General features: G+C 41.3%; 1 protein-coding gene and 1 long non-coding RNA gene across 2 annotated transcripts in view; one reads left to right on the top strand and one right to left on the bottom strand.

The window, feature by feature from the left end:
- zfhx3b (zinc finger homeobox 3b) overlaps nt 1-20,000 on the top strand; it is a 260,599-nt gene that overhangs the window by 77,793 nt on the left and 162,806 nt on the right. Inside the window, 1 exon segment of the mRNA XM_048263350.1 lies at nt 596-1,096. The gene's annotated coding sequence lies outside the window, so the exon portion shown is untranslated.
- On the bottom strand, nt 7,712-13,709 carry LOC125307392. Its single transcript, XR_007195700.1, has 2 exons — nt 13,028-13,709; nt 7,712-9,294 (listed from the first exon to the last, which is right to left on the bottom strand). It is a non-coding gene; the product is annotated as an uncharacterized LOC125307392 (long non-coding RNA).

Below are 20,000 nucleotides of genomic sequence, written 5' to 3'. Positions count from 1 at the left end.
TCTCCTTTTTTGTTGTTGTCATCGTAGGAATTGGCATTTGAATAAATATGTATTGTCGAAGTGACTTTGTTGCGGCGCATGAGAGATCTTGTGCAGAGCGTACAATTATGCACATTATTACAGGAATATGTCTTGTTCTGGTTACAGCAAAATTAAGTTTCTCCGGAAATGTTATTATTATTTATTCTGAAAACCCTGCAATGGCACAAGAAGAGGAATTACTCAGAGCGGTACATTTATTGCTTAATGTAATCTCAAATCATAAGACTTTGTCCTGCAGCTGTAATAAAAATAATTATATATTAATTTTGTTTTCTCGAAAACAAGCTTATTACAGATTTCAAAGGGCTTGATAGAAGCCATATTGTACAGCTTCCCCTCCTGAAAGACATCCATTATGTGTTGTCTCAAGGGGGGAGAGCAAAATCTGCAGTCACTTACTTCACACAACTAACTTTTTCCCCCTCTGCTCTCGCAGAGCAGTGACGGAGTCCAGTTTCTGTAGCGTACGCCTGTAAAAAACGGGCGCTTCGGTCATGTGTGGACTTTGTGTTGTTTGCTCTCTGACCCCTCTGTGTGTTTTTCTTCCTCCCAGGTGGCGCTGTCCCTCTGAGGAGCTCTGGGTCTGCCTCGTCCGTCTGGAGACCGCGACCCTGACCTCAACCCCTCACCCCCATACCTGGGCCTCTGTTGGTACAGAGCGGCCTTGGGAATACCTGCAATTCTAGGAATACGTCACACGGAAGCCTGTGAAAAACGGGGACTTCATCTGCATGGTGCTCCGGCACCGGATCTGAAAGCTTTACGTCCGCACTGTCTTATTTTTTTGACTAAACCAAAAGAGAGAAAAACAAAGAGATACGGAAGGAGAAGAAGGAGAGGAGAGATCTCCCCCAAAGAACCAGACAAAAGCTTTAGCATCAGCAGCAGCCTCCAGCTCTCCACCAGTGCTCTGCTCCGCCTGACCTGCTGCGAGCGAGAGGGGGGTGCGACCTTTTTGCCGCCCACTTCAAACGGACACTTGAAAAAGGGGACGCGGTCAGAGAGGTTTCGCCAACGCCGGTGACTCAAAACCAAAAAAAGAAAAACCTGTCAGGTAAGGCTGTGAAGTCTCTCCCATCTCTACACCCCACCCCACCCTGACCCCACCTTACCCAGCTGGTCCACCCCCAACCCCACCCCACCCTACCTCACCCTACCCATGTGTTCCGGCAGCTCCCGCTGGTTTGGGCCCTGAGCCCTTCAACTCCTCCTGGGGCTTTGAAGCTGGCTGAGGCCCCAGCCTGCGCTGCTGCTGCTCCTCTGAGGTTCCCCTCTCTCCCTCTCTCTCTCCTTCCCTTTATCCCTCCATCCCTCCATCTCTCCCTCCCGCGCTGGTTTGTCCACGAGGCCGCCACTGATAAACGGCAGGCTTTCATGCACGAGCCCCTTCTGTTTGTTCCCATTGGACTCGAGGCCCTGGATGTGTGGAGCTTGTTTGGTTGTTAGATGTTCGCCCAACCTCTTAGCTGACCCCCCGTAGAACCAAAGTCATGCTTAGACAGAGTGGTGCACACACACACACACACACACACACACAGGCACAAATACACACACACAGACACAAACACAAGCACACACACACACACACACACACACACACACAAACACAAGCACAAACACACGCACGCTCACACACTCATGCAAGGTGTCTGCACAACTGGCTAGGTACTGTAGAGACGCATTGGAAAACACGAAACTGCATGTGCACCTTTATCCATGCACATATGTTTTCACACATCTCCACTTTATGTCAAAATGCACAAATGCAGTCAGACGTAGACATAGGAATTCTCACATACGGAATGTAATCCCAGACAATCTGCTATGTATATGGTGTCACCTACACACACACATTCACACATTGCACTCCCATTCGCTCAAACACTCATGTGAAACACTGGTACATATCTTTGACAGTGACATAGTGACAGCAGAAAGCAAAGAGTTGTGATGCTAAAGCGGTGACTTTGTTTGGTCTGATTTGCTGGACGACTTGTCATGGTTGTCATGATGGTTTAAAAATTCACTTTGCATGTGTTTGTGTGTGTGCGCATACACGTGGATGTGTGTGTCTGTGTGTGTGTGTGTGTGTGTGTGTGTGTGTGTGTTTTTTGCGTTTATGTGTGCGCATAAAACTGTGAGTGTGTGCGTGTGCACATGGTTGCATATGTGTGTGTCTGTATGTGTGTGTGTGTGTGTGTGTGTGTGTGTGTGTGTGTGTGTGTGTGTGTACATGGCTGTGAATGTCATGCATGCCAGTGTGTGTTTGTGTTTAAGCCTCTGACCCCTGAGGGACCATTTCCAGTCCATTTGTGGACCATGATAATCTGAAAATATCTACATCCTCTGCCATAGTGTTCCATAAAGAAATATGATCATGAATATTATATGATGTAAACAAAAATGTAGGTTCAGGTCAAATTCAATTTCTTCAGTTGTATTATTCTTTGTGTATGTGTGTGTGTGTGTGTGTGTGTGTGTGTGTGTGTGTGTATGTGTGTGTGAAATTGGGAGACGTGATATAGACATTAGATCTGGCTTCATCTGTAACTCTAGCTGATGACGCTGAGTTCAGAGGCTAGTCACAGCAGAGAGCAACCATTTAGTCGTATTCTGAGCTAAACTGTGTTCTTTCTTTTACACAGAGATAAAATATCAGTCATGCTAGTCCCTTTAGCTACCGAGAATGATGTTATTTTCTGCTCTCTAAATAACGCTGATGGAAAATAAATGGTGTTTATGGAATTAAGCAAATCAAAAGAAAACAGGCAGACAAAGCGCAGGGATGCGGGCTAGGCTCCTTATCTGTGCTGCTCAAATAAGTATGGGCTCTTTGTTTGAAAAGTTCAAAGTCATTTTGGTAAAATTCAGGTCACCCTAAATTACAAGAGTCTAGCAGAGTGCTGTCATTTGTGAGAGAGGGGAAAAGTAAGCAAGTAAGCAAATAAAAAATCTAATTAAATTGTATTCACGCAGCATTATGTTAAGCTCTCTTCTGCATCTTTCAGGACGATGCATTTTGTCTTATTTATTTTTCTGTTCATTTATTTTGTCTCCATTTGAACACAGTGATAAAACAGCCCGTGCAGCACTCCAAGAGACTATGTCCGTCTTTGTCCACCAAATTAAGGCTGTAATCTGCGGAGGGGTTTTCTGGGACCCCCAATAGTCTAGTCTGGTCCTGAAGGGTCAAGTCTGCTCACAATAGGACAAAGATAATACAGCCAGAGTCAGGAGCCTCTCCACACCCCTCCCCAGTCTCCCTCTCTCCACCTCCCTCTTCTTCTCTCTCTCTCCCTCTCTCACCCCCTCCTTCCCTCCATCCCTGCGTGCTAATGGAGATGTGCTCCTAGCCCTGGGCGTGGCAGCAGGCCCCTGCTCTGCTCTGCTCTGCTCTGCTCTGCATGTGGGATGCACGGGCACTGGAGCTGGGGTCGCTCCCTTTGTGCCGGCCCTCCTTGGCCTCGCGGAAAAATCCATGCATGATTTCATACATGAAAGATATATGTAATTGGACAGCAGTGCCTATACAGCACATTTACAATTCTAAACAGAGCGCGTTAAAAGCAATTCCCTTCTATCTCCCTCTTTACGTCTCTCTCTCTCTCTCTTTCCCTCTCTCTCTCCCTGCTCTCCCCCTTCTCACTCCATTTTCTTTCTTAAGAAAAATGTATTTGCTCATATCGAAAAACACATGATACACAAAAAAATACATGAAATGACGATTATCACACCTTTTATTTGCATGCATTATGCATGCATAGCCAGTGCATTTTTATTTATTTTTTCCAGAGGACTCATGCAAGGTCTGGATGTCTCAGTTTGTCCTACTTTTTTGCAATGGCTCCTGGTGTGTTTATATTAGGAGGGAGGGTATATTGTGCATATCAGTCCTCACTGTGGAAGGAAAACACCCATGTGCTGCCTGTGGGACTCTTCATTCTTATCTGATGTATGCTATGAAATAAAAACATTATTCACTCTCTTTTTCACATACACATGAATTCATAATCAACCTTACCTGCAGAGGACATACTTCAGATTAAAAAAATGACCTTTTGCACACCTAAAGATGAAATATACTGCAGTATCATGCTATTCAGTGGCAATTTTCTTAATATATCTCTCGCTAGTTTTATTAATACATGATATGTATTCATTTACACATGATGCAATTAATTGACTGGGTTTCTAATAATTATTGGTCATTGCAACATGGGGCCTATGGAGGCTTTTCTTTTTAGTATCATGTGATTTATGTTTACCTGGAGAGGTTCTGACAGAAGGTGGTGGTTTATGGGGACACGATGTGTGTCTGTATGTGTGTGTGTGTGTGTGTGTGTGTGTGTGTGTGTGTGTCTGAGAGAGAGAGGGTGAGTGATTGGACACACAAGACCCTGTGAAGTACACATTTGGGAAGGCTATAATTTGGCCCATGGTATAATCCAGGCCTCACCCTCCCGTTGTGTTAATGTTGTGCCAAGGTAAACACCTTGGCTGTTAATTGCCCTAACGAGCTCACACCTTTGCTGGAGAGCACTAGCCCTAATCTCTGGTTTATGTTGGCCTGTGGTCACCGGTGGGTGGCTCGCTTCCGGTCCCGGCAGGGCCACGGGGGCCGACGCCTGCCTGTGCCCCCCGAAATCTGCTCCAGCGCACCTGATTGAGAAGTACAGAGGTCGCCAGGCCATTTGGGGTGTTGGGAGGGGCAGTGGTGGGGTTAAGCGGTCCATAATCCCTGCCAGGCTGCTGTGGTCACTTGCAATTATACCCCATTTACATCAGCTGCCCTCCTGTCTCCACATGTGGTTATCATACCACACACACACACACACACACACACATACATGAGAATACACACACATGTACAGCCTTTACAGCAATAAGAATCTAGATATTCAATGAAATAGAAAAGTGATTTTGCTGCACAGTTACCCTCTTGCAGATGTTTTTGTAATTTGGATGGTGAGCAGAGGCTGCCTGCTGTTCAGTGCTTCCTTTGGTGTGTGTGTGTGTGTGTGTGAGAGAGAGAGAGAGAGAGAGAGAGAGAGCAAGTGAAAAACGGATCAAGTGCCAGTGTCAATGGCACAGCAGGCTCAAACTGAATGACCACTCCACTTATCTTTCCTGTTTCTTGTGTTGCGTTTCAGTGGAAATTTTAGTGTGAAGCTGAGTACTATTTTGTATTGCAGAGACATATGGGACATGTGAGCTGTTAGCCTCCTCTGGACGCTTTGTGTTTTGTTTGTTCGACACGTGTATTGTAAAAAGGAATGCGTGATACTTTCAATTCAGTTACGGTTTCCAGACACATTTTATTATTCACATTTAAAAACGTATCAATATTTGATAAATCGTTCCGTGATTGATATCAATACATGGAATTAATATAGCCTACACATCGTGTTCAATGCTCAAATAAAACTTATAAGGTATTGACTTAGAGCGGTAGCCTAAACCATGTAACCATGTGACCTGTTTTAATTAATAATTTTATTTTTTGTCTAGTTATTTAGGTAGGCTATTTATTGTGCAAATATGTGTGGTTTCTTCTCTGATTCCACATATTGTTTTATTTGTTTGTTCGATTCGACATTCTAACCTTATTTGGGAAGGTAGCCTTGCCAATGTATCATGTCTAAAACAACAGCAAAATAAAATTCAGATATATATTCGTAGAAGTTGAAAGGATTATTTGACTAACGCTAAATGCATTCATGAGATGCCAAATGCAGGGTAATTATGATATTGTTAGGCCTACCTCCAACAGTCTAAACAGGCAGCACAACAGAGAAGTAGTGCAGCGTTTGTCATCTCAAATGTACAACTAAATGTCCTCTATCCGAAAGTGTGCTTTAATTATTTGTTATTCATACTTGTACCATAATTGTTGGTGACATTTGCATCGGCAAATAGAAGGATTTTCCTGTAGGCAATTCCGAGAGGTCTAGTTTTTTTTTTTTTTTTTAAGAAATTATTTCCTAGTAAGGCTTTGCACATAATCCAACCATATATGTCAGCTGATAGAATAGCATCCAGAGGATGTGATGCTGGATTTGTGTGGTGACCCTTTGGCGGTAGCCCTAGATCTCACTTGCCCTTCTGCGCTGCTTCCACCTGTCATATTTCATTGCGCGCGATTAGGGAGTTCTTTCAGGCAAAATCTCGGAGAAAATTGTCCTCTATTCACAGAAAATGGTCTCTATAAATGAAACGCTGTAAAGCAGCATTGTCGTGGTTACTGTTTTTGTGCCTATATTTCGTAACACTTTTGGCTCTGATGTGGTTATGTAGTGATGTCCTGTATCCTGTGTCTAGCATGTGTCCCAGTGGGGATGGAATTTGTGAGGTATGTATAGCTTGTGAGGCCATTGCTAGTCTTACCTGCAGTATATAGTCCATGCCAATCACTGATCACTGTCCATCCAATTGTACTGTATTCAGTTGTATATATATATTAAATCTCTGACCAATTAGAGTGCATTTCTGAGTCGTCATGGCAGACAAATATTTTATGTATCACGCAAGGGGATAGGTGAATGGGGCTACGTGGGTATTTGACTTTAGTGCCCGTGTCATATTATGTGTTCTTCTGAGCGCCTGTGACTAGCACTTTTTCTACCTTTTAGGGTCATTTCTGTGTTTGTTGGCCTTTGAAAAAATGGCTTCTCTATAGGCTACACATCGAATGATATGACCATAGCCTAAGCGTTTGCCTTGGAGTCAGCGAGGACAGTTAAGAATGGCAGTGGAAGATAGCAGCATTAAGCTACTTGACTTTTTTCATGAACCTTTAAAAATACAGTGTGGTCTACAGTTGACATTATGTCGTTCTCATTAATTTTATCGGTCTTGCATTTTTGGAACCACATTGTATTTACCAGACAGTGTATTTACCAAAATATAAAATTACCCAAATATACACGTGACATTTCTGAAAAGCAATAAATATTACACAAATCATTTCTGAAAAGAATAATACAATATAGAACATGCTAACACAAAACCGCTTTGCCTTTCTCTCTTTCTCTCTCTCTCTCTCTCTCTCTCTCACACACACACACACACACACACACAGACACACACACACACACACACGCACGCACGTATACACAGACACACACAGACAGAGAGAGAGAAAGAGACAGAGAGAGAGAAAGATAGAGAGTTACTAGAGACACACCTTTGTAGACCTTTTTTCTGTTTACTGGGAATTATTTTACACTCTGCTATGAACATTTTTATGTTACCACAAAACCACCGTTGATGTCTTTTTAAAAATCTCTGTATATGACATTATAGAAATACATTATAAGGCAAAGTAACTTTTGGGCAACCCAGTAATTATTGTGTTAATTAATTAATTAATAAATTAACCGTTGATTAGTTAATTAACTAATCTAGTGATCATGTAGGCCTATGATATGACCATAATTACTACAACATATGGCGTCCAACCATTTTTACACAAGATAATGCCAATTAACATATATGTTCTTAAAGTTTGTTAATTAACATGTTGCATGTCAACTTCTGCTGTGCACATGAAAAATAATGTCTGCAGACATACTTTCGTTGAATTTATATATAAACGATTCTAAATAGCCTAACTTACTAATTATTATGCAAATAAGGTAAATTCCATTCAGACAATCACAGATTAGAGAGCTCTCTTTACAAGATCTGGCTTTTATTCTGTGTTGGACAATCAAATATTCATCAGTAATTACATCTCAGAAAAATCGGTAACTATATTGTTACCATCAAATGCGTAAAACTGATATTGCACATTAATCTCATTTAACATCGGATATCTAACAGGGGTCATTGACATTGGTGAGGTGGTGGCAAACGGTGACAACCAGCAAGTCAGCTCTTGTTGTTGACTTCCCATTAGTCAAGTAATTAAGCATTTACAGCAAAGACATTTTAAATGTTACACAACTACGAGCATCACCAATTACGATCACAGATTCATCTCATAACTGAAATTTGAATAAACATCAGGGAAATGCCGACTCAAATAATAATTCTTACGCCACTGTAAAGAAGTATGGTGTAAACATTTAAACGCTTTAATCAAAGAAGTGCGTCTATTTCATTTTGTTCTTATTGCTTACAATATACAATTGAAACCCATGTACAAAGCATAGGTCTAATTTTTTAAAATATGTGCACTTAGTGTAATTCCCTATATCTCGAAACAACTTAACTCCTATTATGAAGAATGAAAGTGGAATGACAATCATTTCTAGGATCTGAGAGAACAACTTGAAATAAGTGTTCACGTATCACATATACATAGTGCAGAGTTATACAAGCATCCATTAAACTTCCAAAATTCGTCTTTTTAATGTCATATTAGTTCATATTATGATTATGAATTATGATTAAGCACATACTTAATTGAATATGATAGTGTTTATGAAAATAATATCTAAAATCAAGTAGGACACCTTAATGGTTGTGGACTGTCTTAAAGTAAGCTAAACCCTGCTTTTGAACAATTAACGGGTTCAATCATTCCTGATTGCCATTCTGAAGAATTCTCATAACATGCCAATAACACATTACATGTAAGTTATAATATCCTTGAATTTATCTGTGACATTTTTTTAGAACAGGGATAGGCCTATTTGATATTTGCTATATCCTCGTTACATCGACAAATTCCCGATGATAAAAAACATAAACGTATCACACAAAACATATGGTTAATGTTTTTCATTTGTTGATGATTTGCAAGGGGTGTTGTGTTTGCTTCTGTATTTATATCTTTAATACATTTCCAGCGTGCGATGCTCTTTAATACATCTTCAACGTGTAAGGTTTAGGTTATCGAATGTGCACCGCTCGAACTGATGTTGTTTGATAGCCTATGTCTATAAGGTGTTGCATGAAATGTGGACACCAAAGTGCACTAGAAATGTGAACACTCGCCTCTCCTCTGCTGGGACTCACACTCGCGTCTAGCCATTTGAATATGCAAATGTGAATGGCAGTGCTTGAAGACTATCAGGCCAAAGGTGTCCCATGCCATACTGGTATTGCGTGTCCCAGTCGCAGCAAGTACTGGTGGGGGATCGCGGCTCCGGTGTGACAGGTCCATGTACTCGTTGATCCCCTTGGTCAGAGTGAACATAAGGGGGCGCTGCCATTGCACCTGGTAGTACATCCTGCCCCATGCATTCACCCTGGGCGGCGGGCCGGACAACAGTCCTCTGCTGCCTGCCTAAGTCCCTGTAACTCAGCCTAGGTGTTTGATTTAAGTGCGAGATACAACACTATTATTTACCCTTTAACCCCACCTATTCCTGGCACATTCATCTACTTGAGGGTCCAAAGATGTCAGGTGTTTTTACTAATGACCACAACCGATGATCAAACACATGTCTGGGGCTATATAAAACGATAAGAATTTAGACGATATGAAATAGAGACACCCATATGCTATAACGCTACCACTTGTTGAGCATGCATCTTTCAAAAAAGCAAGAACTGAGAGAGTGTAGGATAAAAAAAACAAGATTTAAAGAAGGAATATCTTTTGGAAGTTGCACCACTAGCCCATGCCCTCTTGTTTATCTAAATAAGGCAATGTGGACTTACATGCTTCTTATATTAATACAGTTGCATAAATCCCCAAATCCGAAGACCTCAAATGTTCATCATCCTTTAATAAAGTTACGAGACTATTCCAGACAGATGCTTTTATCTCTAAATGCGTTCACCCCGCTCCCATTTCCTCACTGCGCGCTTTTGTGCCTTATGATGCTGGGATGGCACGCGCAGCGCATGAGGTTGAAGCAACACACACACACACACACACACACTTATGAGAGCACACAGCAACATTGAAGACAACAACAGAAAATTATTATTTTCACATGAAATTGTGACAGAACATGTTAAAAAAATCTGTAGACACACTGATCAATGGCGTATACATTTGTAGTCACAAACAAATGTAGTCAACGATTAGGAAATATAACTTTTAACACAATGTCAGGGATTCGCTGCATATCTGGATTATGTGTTTCATATTGTGTCCTGCATGATAGTTTGTCAAATAATAGAGGGGTATAGTGCAGCCTGCAGATGTCATTGTCCTGTTCTTGTCACTGGTTATACTAGCTACACTGCACTCGAATATGACCCGCTGTATGTGCCAACATGTCAGTAAATCATCCGTTTTATGATATATTTAAAGGCATTTAGTTAAAAGATTAGATAGACGCATTCCAGGTGTTTATGCAAACTTTTCAGGTTTTTTTTAGTTTTACTGTCTCGTCGATTAATTCAAACGTTAATTAACATATATATGTGATAGGGGGAAACACAGATCCTGTCTCTTCCCTCTCGCCCCTATAGCACCAGACTTTATTATCTTGCGGCCCCTTCAACTCTCGCACTCCATTTTCTACCCATTCATTTTTACAGTCTGCCTTTCCCCGGAGAGATGGCACATTGCAAATCCTGACAATCCCCCGTTTCTGTCTCTTGGTGAAGAAAATATGTGCATCTTTGTTTGACTCAACCATATTGTGCCTTTAGAATATGGCTAACTGTGCTTAGAACAATGTTGTGTTCATGCAAAGGTATTGTATATTGGAGATGACCAAAGTGCGCATACAGAAAAGTTGAGTTTGCATATACGCATGAAAGACGTCCACTGTTTAAGCGTCGGAAATCGTGATGATTGTGATGTGTCATAGCAATAACACACACAGTCACACGCAGACATGGAGAACACGACACAAGCGCACATCCCCTCTCTTCCCATTCTAGTCTCCTCTAGCTCAAACAACGCACGCACACGCACACGCACACTCGCACTCACTGTCCCTTTCTTGCACACGCTTCTATTCTATGTGGGCATTGTCATTAATATCGCCATTGTTTGTATCATATGTTGTTGCTTTTTGGGGCTATCAGTTCAGCGCGTGCACAGCTGAAAAGTACACAGTGCCGGTTGTTTCATATGTAGATGTGTCCCTTTGTGGTCTGACATATCCGTGGAACCGGCATCTTCAATAGGAGGCTCCACATTTTGACTATTCTAAGTCGTCGGTTTACAACATATCAATATTACGTTTTCATTATCATGTGACATTCCTTTTTGTGAATTGATCAAATAAGCATTTCTGACATTCATTATCTTTATGAAAATATGTATATGTCAACAAGTTAGCGTCACCACCCATGCTAGTGATTGTTAATGAGCAAAAACACACAGCTGTAATATATAAAAAGTCTAAAAATCGGGCCTCAGTTATATTGACATGCACTTATTTTCATTTATCTTTTCAAACAGTTCGATCATTTGGTGCTACCATAGCCTATACGTTCTCCTGATTTGCATATTCAGAGCGGCCTCAAATCATTTGAGCAACTATAATCCTAAACATTTTTGTTTGTCCGTCTGACAGGTGTCTCCACATTCGGTGCACAGTACGCAAAATGCAAAAAAGGTTTCATTTTATCCAACTATAGAAATAACAAACAGAAATAATACCAGATTAGGATTATCCAATAAACATTGCGCATGCAATTAATGTAAAATAGTTTGGTTTGGTTGTGGATTAGGGCCCTTTGAGCTGTAATCGGAAAGTATGCATACGGAGATGGAAGAATTGCCCATTTCTTTAAAGCGGATCAACAATGGAATTATCATGACAAAGGCCACTGGGCCAATCTCAAAGGTTTAATTCTTGGAAATAAACTTTGGATTTTAGGAAAGGAGGAAAGGACCTTTTAGATGACCATCTACAGGAATCAACGTGTTTTGGGGAGACGTGGAGTAAAGCAAACCTGTGGACAACCTCGTCGATCTATACTACAGTTGTTACTATTGATCAAATGTCACCTCTTTAAACGCAGGCGCTTGAAAGTTACTCTATTTATCAGGGATATTTTTTAAACCGTGGGATAGAAATGCATGTCTTTTTATAGCATTCAGTATTTTAGTTAATGCCATTTAACGTCAAAGCATAGTTTTATCACTGAAGTTGCTGACCTTTGCTAAAGATGGAGTGTGATTCAGTATGGAGCGGCGCTCAACAACATCCCGACATTGGCTTGCTATATGTAGCGAGTCAAAAAAATTAGAGAAAACAGAAAAGTTAACATTTCTTCATATATTGATGCTCCTGCCAACGCATTGTGTGTGTGCATAAGTCAGAGAGAGAGGAAAATATCTCTCTCTCTCTCACACACACACACTGTGTGTGTGTGTGTGTGTGTGTGTGTGTGTAGGGTGTGCGTGCACGCGCCTACGAGCATGTGTGTATTACTTTTATCGCGCTGTGGAAATTTTCATTAACAACAGTTTCAAATACGCGTTTAAAGGCCCTATGTTACGAACCAAATAGTCTACACTAAAACATGCACATTTTCTAAAAATATATCTCATATACCACTGTACTGGTACTATTGGCTATGTCGCATCGTTTCATCTACAATAATACACTGAGCTCGTATATCACGTTCACAAAGGGTTACTTTTGCTTTGCACTTTGACAAACTCAAATATCAGGAACATGTTGCAAACCGCTGTTTAATCAGTCAACTCGTAGCCTATAGTCTGAGCTTTCCTTACTCTCTTGTCTGTAAAACAGGGCATACATTTTAAACAAGCCTGGGTTCCTCATCTCCCTAGCAGTGTTCAAATATACCACGGGATAGCAGTATATCTTCTTTTTTAAGTTGAACCGAAACATAAAATGCTATTGAAAATATGAAAATATAATAATTGGCCAATTCTGTTTGTTCTGTTCACAAAAGTAGTCTTTCCTCTCATGCATGCAACGTGCAGCCAATATACAACTTGATCAATTCAAGTTGAGGTGAGATTTTACAGTGGCTTAGCATCAAACTTTTATCTCACACTAATATTAAATAAATAGCCTTCCCTGTGCATTAGCGCCAGTTAGACAATTACTTAGGTTATGACTATATAAACAAGCTGACAATGTTCGCTATTTACCTCAGTTGTAGACATGTTATATCATCCGCTCTCTGAGTATGTGGAGATGTCATGCAAGAAGCTAAGCCGACTAAAGCATACAGCACACCGTTTGGATGCCTCGCTTGAGAAAACTGAGAACAGGCGTACTGATGTGATGTTTAAGTATACATAAAATAGATTATTTCAAGACATTCTAATGCCAAAATGGTTCACCGTCAATAGCTTTGCAACTTTGTGAACATGTAATGTGTAAGAATACTGAAGTTCATTTACAAAAGTATTCTCAAGTCGTAAAAGTGGACTATTATTTCCAACTCAGTGCACCTCGACATCTGTGAAGTTACGTCGTAGCATATCGACTTTATTATCATGTAATTAGTTTAAAGTTCTTTATGTTGGTTTATATTATTTGGCAGTAGCCTACTATTGCACATGCTTATATTCTCGGCAAACGTTTCAATTCACGTTAAAGATTTTCCATTCTAAAGACTCATGGAATTACAGTACCGATAGGATACAATACAGTGTTGCTTGGCATTGAAAGTTTTTTTTTTCAACTGGAGCAAAGCATAAAACAAGCATTTTTACATTACGTGCATATTTTCCTTTTAAAATAAATTACAAAATACGGTTGTTTTATATTTACGTTCAACATATACTAACAGGGAAAAGAGCGCAAATAAACAGCGATGCCGCAACTGCGCCGCCACTCTCTACTATTAACTTTCGCTGTCTTCCTTCTAATCAAACTCTTACTTTCCGCTGTGCCTAATTCCATATTTTCAATTCCTGATCATTACTTTCCTCTTTTTCTTCCTCCATCTATCTATCCATCCCTCCCTCCCTCCTCTTTCTCTCTCCCTCCCTCCCTCTTCCTAGCTCTCTCCTTTGCTGAATCTTATTGATCCAGAAGGTGGCTAATTAGCCCTTCCCGTCGTGCCTGTGTAATGAAGCACATGCGCACTGAATTAATCACAGCCATTTTTTGCAGGAAACTAATTAGCAGGAATAAAGATCCAAAGAGTTTTTTTCTTTTCAATCATCAGATCTCACTTTCACCTCTTCCTCTCTCCCTCTAACACAAGACTCATCGCCTGCTTTGCATCCAAATTATTTTTATATTGCCTTTACAACTAATACTTCGTTTTTTACTCTCCGCAACAACAATGATCTTTCTTTTGCCATCCTAAACGCAAACTGACCAAAAGGGACTGCCTTGATGGGATCTTTAGCCAAACCGTCTCTATACTGGATTAAAAAGCGAGGATCTCAAAGCGGCAGCAAAAAATTGTAAGTTTCAACTTTGGTTTCTCTCTCCTCTCTCTATCTTTACGATAACGTTCTTTTTAGTTCCAATAGCAGGGTGATCGAAGGTTTTTGGTGATTTTCCTCAACCTTCCGAAGACTATCCATTCTCTCACTATGTGAAATAACAGGCGATCGCAAGTTATTTTCATGCAAGTTGTTTTATTTATTCTGTTTTATTCGTATCTTTACCTGTGTTTACATCTGGGTTCGTCCTCGTTCTTCTCATGACTGGAAGAAAAGAAACGGGCAAGACCGCGATTCCTTTCCAAGCAGTTGACCACAAATCGTGAATTTAAAACCATTTTCGGCATTTCGCTGAAATCATAGTTATCAGTAAGGCAAATCAGCTTCAAAGAACATGTTTAGAGGATGATCGCGGCGTAAAAAGGCTGGGTTGAGAAGTCGGAAGGTAGCGGGAGCTGCACATGACCGTAGCCTGGAAAAGGAGCACGTTAGTCCAGCTTGTGGGTCCGTCTACGTCCGGCGAAAGGAAAACGTAGCATGTTTCCCCGTATTTTCTGATAATGCCAGTTCGTCCCCAGCCTCTATTTTCATCTGTTTTCAACAACAACACATCTTCGCTGATTCCTTAGCTAGTATTTGCCACATCTTTACTTTTCAAGTCCTCTATTAGTGTTGATTTCTCTCCGCCCTGCTTTGCATTTCGGAACTACTTTTCGGTCTCTCCTCTTTGGCTACATTTTCTTTTTATTTTTCTTTCCCGATTGCTTGTCGAAGCCTTCTTTAGGACGATTTTGTTGATTCCCAGACGGAGTCACATGCAAATCGATCGGCATGTGTGTGAGTGTGTTTTGAGAGTGTGTTGGATTTGAAGACGGTGCTCCGACTCTCCCTCATGACATGAGCGGATCACCCAGAGCTCCGATACGGCAGAGCGCAAGCCGAGGGCAGAGAGTTTAAGACGCTGATCGGAGAGAACAGCATGAATAGAACAGAAAGATATAAAATCACTTAAAAGACAGCCGTGGAACTATTATACGCGTTTTAATGAAATGATATGCAGAATATCGGAGGGGGAAATACGAACCCGTGAACAATAAACAGTAAACAAGCAACATTAATAATGGTATTCGCATGCATGATGGTGGAGCAATGACAAATTTGGAACAGTTATTTATTCTACATTCTATGCTATCATTGCTAACATAATGAACACTAAGTCTGAAGTGCGTCTTTCGACCATGTTTTAATTAGAAAACTAAAGACTAACTCAAATAATGAAATGGCAAAGGAGTCACGGGATTAATTTAGCACTATACAGTGGAACAAACTCCTCAGTCCGACAATTTAAAGCGTAACGTAAGGCTAATGGAACAGACGATAAGGGGACCGATTTGGCTCGACAGAGAGAATGTAGCCAGTCCCTCGGAGATACGGACAGATAGGCAGGAAAAGCGGAAATGTTATGTATCCCACGATGCAGCTAACTCTGGAGCCATACGTGATGCCCTCAGAAAGAACAGAACCCCCAAAATACATAGATAGCCTACAATATACAGGAAAGACGCAAAACGCTGGCTTTTCGCAACTAGGAGTCGGAAAAAAGAAAATGTGTTGGCGAGCTGGAGCAGAGATGTGCTGGGTTGTGGCAGAATGAAAAGGGGGGAGGTTGGGAGACTCGGGGTCAGACGGCAAGAAACAGGGGAGCAGGGGTCACCGAGTGAGTGTAGGAGAGATAAAAAAAGAAAGAGCAGGAAAACCCCTACATTACCAGCCAAAGGAAAACAGGGAAAGAACTGGGGTGGGTGTGGGTTATGTTGAGGGGTCACACAAAGCAGCAACACTGAGATTGTGAGGGTCAGTGAGGGAAAGATAAAACAAGCCTCCGTTTTGGACAGCGGATAAAGATACATGGGGTGTAACATTTGTCATGAGTTTGTCATGTGTTGAAACAAAGAGTACTGCTGGCGTGGAAGTCCTGGCTTTGTAAAATAGAGTGTTTGCCTTTCCCAGACGCGAAGGTAGTGAGATGAAGGCAGAGGAATGAAAATGAGAGAAAGCTGTGGAGGAGGATGGCAGGGGTCAAATAGCCATTGGCCAGAGAGAATGAATCGGGGAAGAGGTCAGAAGAACAGCCGTCCAGACCTTTTCCTCCTCTCGGACTTGTCCCAGCTTGAGAGGCCAAGTGCGCCCGTGTGTACACTCAATAGTTTACGCATGGGCATCAAACCATAACTAACTGTAGATATTTATATGCAAAATAATTTCATTTCTTCCTCACAGGCTGTTTACACAGCCAAATTTGAAGGTGGGATAGGAATGTGCCCCCCTTTTTTCTTTGTACCTCTCACATTTTGAAGTCAGTCTTACTGTTGTGGCAAATTTAAAATTCCTCTTTTATTTAAAGGATAGTAAAAGAGTGTCGGGTAGGCCGACAGTGAGACAGATAAGTCAGGATTTGTGTGTATCTCGGCATAGTGTCTGTGCCCGCCATATGGGCTTTGGCAATAATCACACAGAAAATGAGATATAACACAATTCAGGTGCTCTGCTAGGACACCGTCCCTCCCACCCTTCCTTTCCCACTCTTTTGCTTCTGTCTCTCTCTCTCTTTCTCTCTATCCCTCTGTCTCTCTCGTACTCTCTCCCTCTCCCCGTCATTCAGTTTTACAAAACAAAGACAGCAGACACTCTCTGCCTTTGCACTTCCTCTTAGACACTCTTGGATTATGCCTTCATGCATATAATTTTTTTCTGTAGGGAATATGTAGTGAATTAGAACATTGATTTTTGGTGTGATATGCAAAGCCATGTTCATTACATGATCAGAATGTAGGCTAAGAGATATTGCTGATATTATGTGTTTTTTTTACTCTATTTTCCTCTATCCTCATAATAATTTGAAATAATTGTTTGATTTTTTTAAACAAGATCTGTCTGAACTCTTAGGCTGAGCTGTGTAATGCGGACTGGGGGTTATTGCCAGGGCACTGTAATAGTGGTCATGTATGACAGTCGTAAGCAGTGTGTGTGTGTGTGTGTGTGTGTGTGTGTGTGCGGTTTCTTCTGACTGTCGCATGTAGAAAAGGCTGTTGTGCCAATGGGAAGGTAAAGCTACTATCTGCTGAATGGGTTAACGCATTCTCTCTAGTCTACTTTGATTTTGACCTTATTAGCAATGGTCAGGGCGTGTTTTTTGTTACGTATTAAATTTCTTTAATCCCTGTCAGGCGGAAGGGGAACAATATGAAACGCTAGACTTGTCTTATTTTGTGTCTGTGTGTGTGTGTCATTTCATTGTATTTATGATGGGGATTATAATGACATCAGATGAAAGTTTATATGTGATATTTGCTATTGCATTATACATTTGGATGATTTTAGTAATTAATATTTCACCTTTTTTTTCTTTTGTTGTGATTTAGTGTAATATTGTCATTTATGATAGTAGTTTATTTATTCATTTAATTTAATACAGTCTCACACTTTGATATAGTACTCAGCAATGTGTGCATGTACTAGATAGCAGATGGTTCTAAAGATGAGGTGCAAAAGTTATTTTATTTTCATGTTATTAGCAGTGTTATTTACTCTATGTTTGCGTGGTTACAATCGTGTCATAAATAATGATACTGTCTGACTGGAGGTGATATTCTTTTGAAGGAGGTTGGCTTTTCATCGCAAATGTGTCTGCATTACAATGTCTGTAATTTTACCTGAGGCTTTTTCAGGTCCTTATTTCTTTATTATATGGTGTGGCGTCCAGCATACTCGTGCTGCTTATCTCTTAGTGGTGTCTGCAGAGAGGAGAGTGTAGCTGTGGCAGTGTTGTGCCTTTAAAGCAAAACAAACAACACTAAAAGGCAGCAAGGGATGCGGATGTAGAGATAGGATTGGAAGACCGTGTGTTCCTATGACTCTCCCCTCCCTCTCTATCTCCCTCTCTCTCTCTCTCTCTCTCTCTCTCTTTCCCCTCCCTCTCTCTCCTTTTCTCCCTCTCTCTCACACTCTTTTTTTTCTCCCTTTCTGTCATACGCACACCCCTTCTCTCAGGGGCTGGCACCCTTAGGGAGTGGAATGGTCGGTCGTGTCCTCAGTGAGAGAGAGAGCCCTCTTTGGGCCGAGACCAGGGGTTGGCAGCCCTCGCCATGACATAGTATGTTAAAGCAGCTGAACTCCCTTCAGCATACTACCATGCTGATTTCACTGTTGGGACCATGTCTAAGAATTAGAATTTACATATGACATCTGTTTCTTACAACCCTTATAATTCTTACAGTTTAACATTTTTAACAGCATTTCATAGAAATGGCTTAGCTAGTATGTTAAGTAATGTTATGTTAAGCTATATTCTATTAATAATTCTTAACTAATTGAATGAAAAAAACACACATATGAAAATATCTTCAACAAAAAAATCAACTGTGCTTCAGTTTAGTGAGGTAAATTAAATACAAAGCTAGGGTGGCTTTTTTGGTGTTAAAGCGTGGCTATTTTGGCCTAGTGCGAGGGGCATTCCGAGTGTGCTAGGACCGGTAAGGTGAGAGCAGATTGGAAATGTTTGTGTGGATGGGGCGATCTCTTGTCATGAGGTTTCCATTAATCCAGCTGAGCTGTGGCGAGAGACGGCGAGAGAGAGAGAGAGAGAGAGAGAGAGAGAGAGAGAGAGAGAGAGAGAGAAACAGTGGGGTGGGGGTGGAGTGAGAGAGGGAGAGGTAGAGATTGCAGCCACCTCCATTTGCTAAAGGGCTCTGTGTGTATATATGTGTTAAGAGTGTGTATGCATGCATGTGGTATGTGTGTGTGTGTTTGTGTGTTTGTGTAAATTAGGTTAGAAGGAGCTCTGGGTCCGATTACACATGATGGTTTTGAATATGCAAGCCCGTGCAGCCAGGACCAGTTCTTCCAGTTGTGGCGAGGAACAGGACAATGGTGTACGTGTCAGTGGGATCATTAGGAGAGGGCTGGGGGCAGGTTAGGGAGGCGGGTGGGGGGGGGGGGGGGGGGTGGTTGAGCCCCAACTGCCACATCATTGGTCAAAATCTCAGGTGTGCTTTACCTGACATAAAATCCCAGCAGCCTATACTACAGCCCACAAGGGCCATCTTCTTATGACAATAGCATGATGCACTTTTTTCTGTGTGATTTTTTTTACCGTGCTCTCTCTCTTTTTCTAATTTTTTGCTCTTTCTGTCACTCTCACTCTCTCTGTATCCTCTTTTCCTGCTCTGGTTCATGTTGTCGTTCTTTTATCTCCTTGAAGTAAGGTTGGCAGGAATTTCTGTGGTTTGCTGTTTCACAATATGTTATCATGTTAACAATCTCCAAATCATTGTGGTGGTGTTAGATTTATGATAGTGGAAGGGTGTGTTTGTGTGTGTGTGTGTGTGTGTGGTGGAGAAGGGAATGTGTGTGTCTGTTTCTGCAGTTGTGTACATCTGACCTTTCATCAACAGTATTTGTGTTATTTCTGATAAATAATGACTCTTTCTCTTTTGCTCTCACACACAAACATACCACATGCACATATACTCCCCCTGCTCTCTGATGTATCTTCAAATATCTAAAACAAACTAGTCATGTGAAATATAGCTTAGAGAGAGAGAGAGAGAGATAACAAGAGCATGCACAGGAGAGAGAAAGAGAAAGTGTGTGAGAGAGAGAGAGAGAGAGAGAGAGAGAGAGAGAGAGAGAGAGCAGGATGATGGGACTAACCCAGTGC

Source organism: Alosa alosa, chromosome 14 (assembly GCF_017589495.1).
Source record: "Alosa alosa isolate M-15738 ecotype Scorff River chromosome 14, AALO_Geno_1.1, whole genome shotgun sequence".
NCBI classification, from domain to species: domain Eukaryota; kingdom Metazoa; phylum Chordata; class Actinopteri; order Clupeiformes; family Clupeidae; genus Alosa; species Alosa alosa.
The sequence above is the reverse complement of the archived record's forward strand: the minus strand, read 5'-3'. Positions and strand labels throughout refer to the sequence as shown.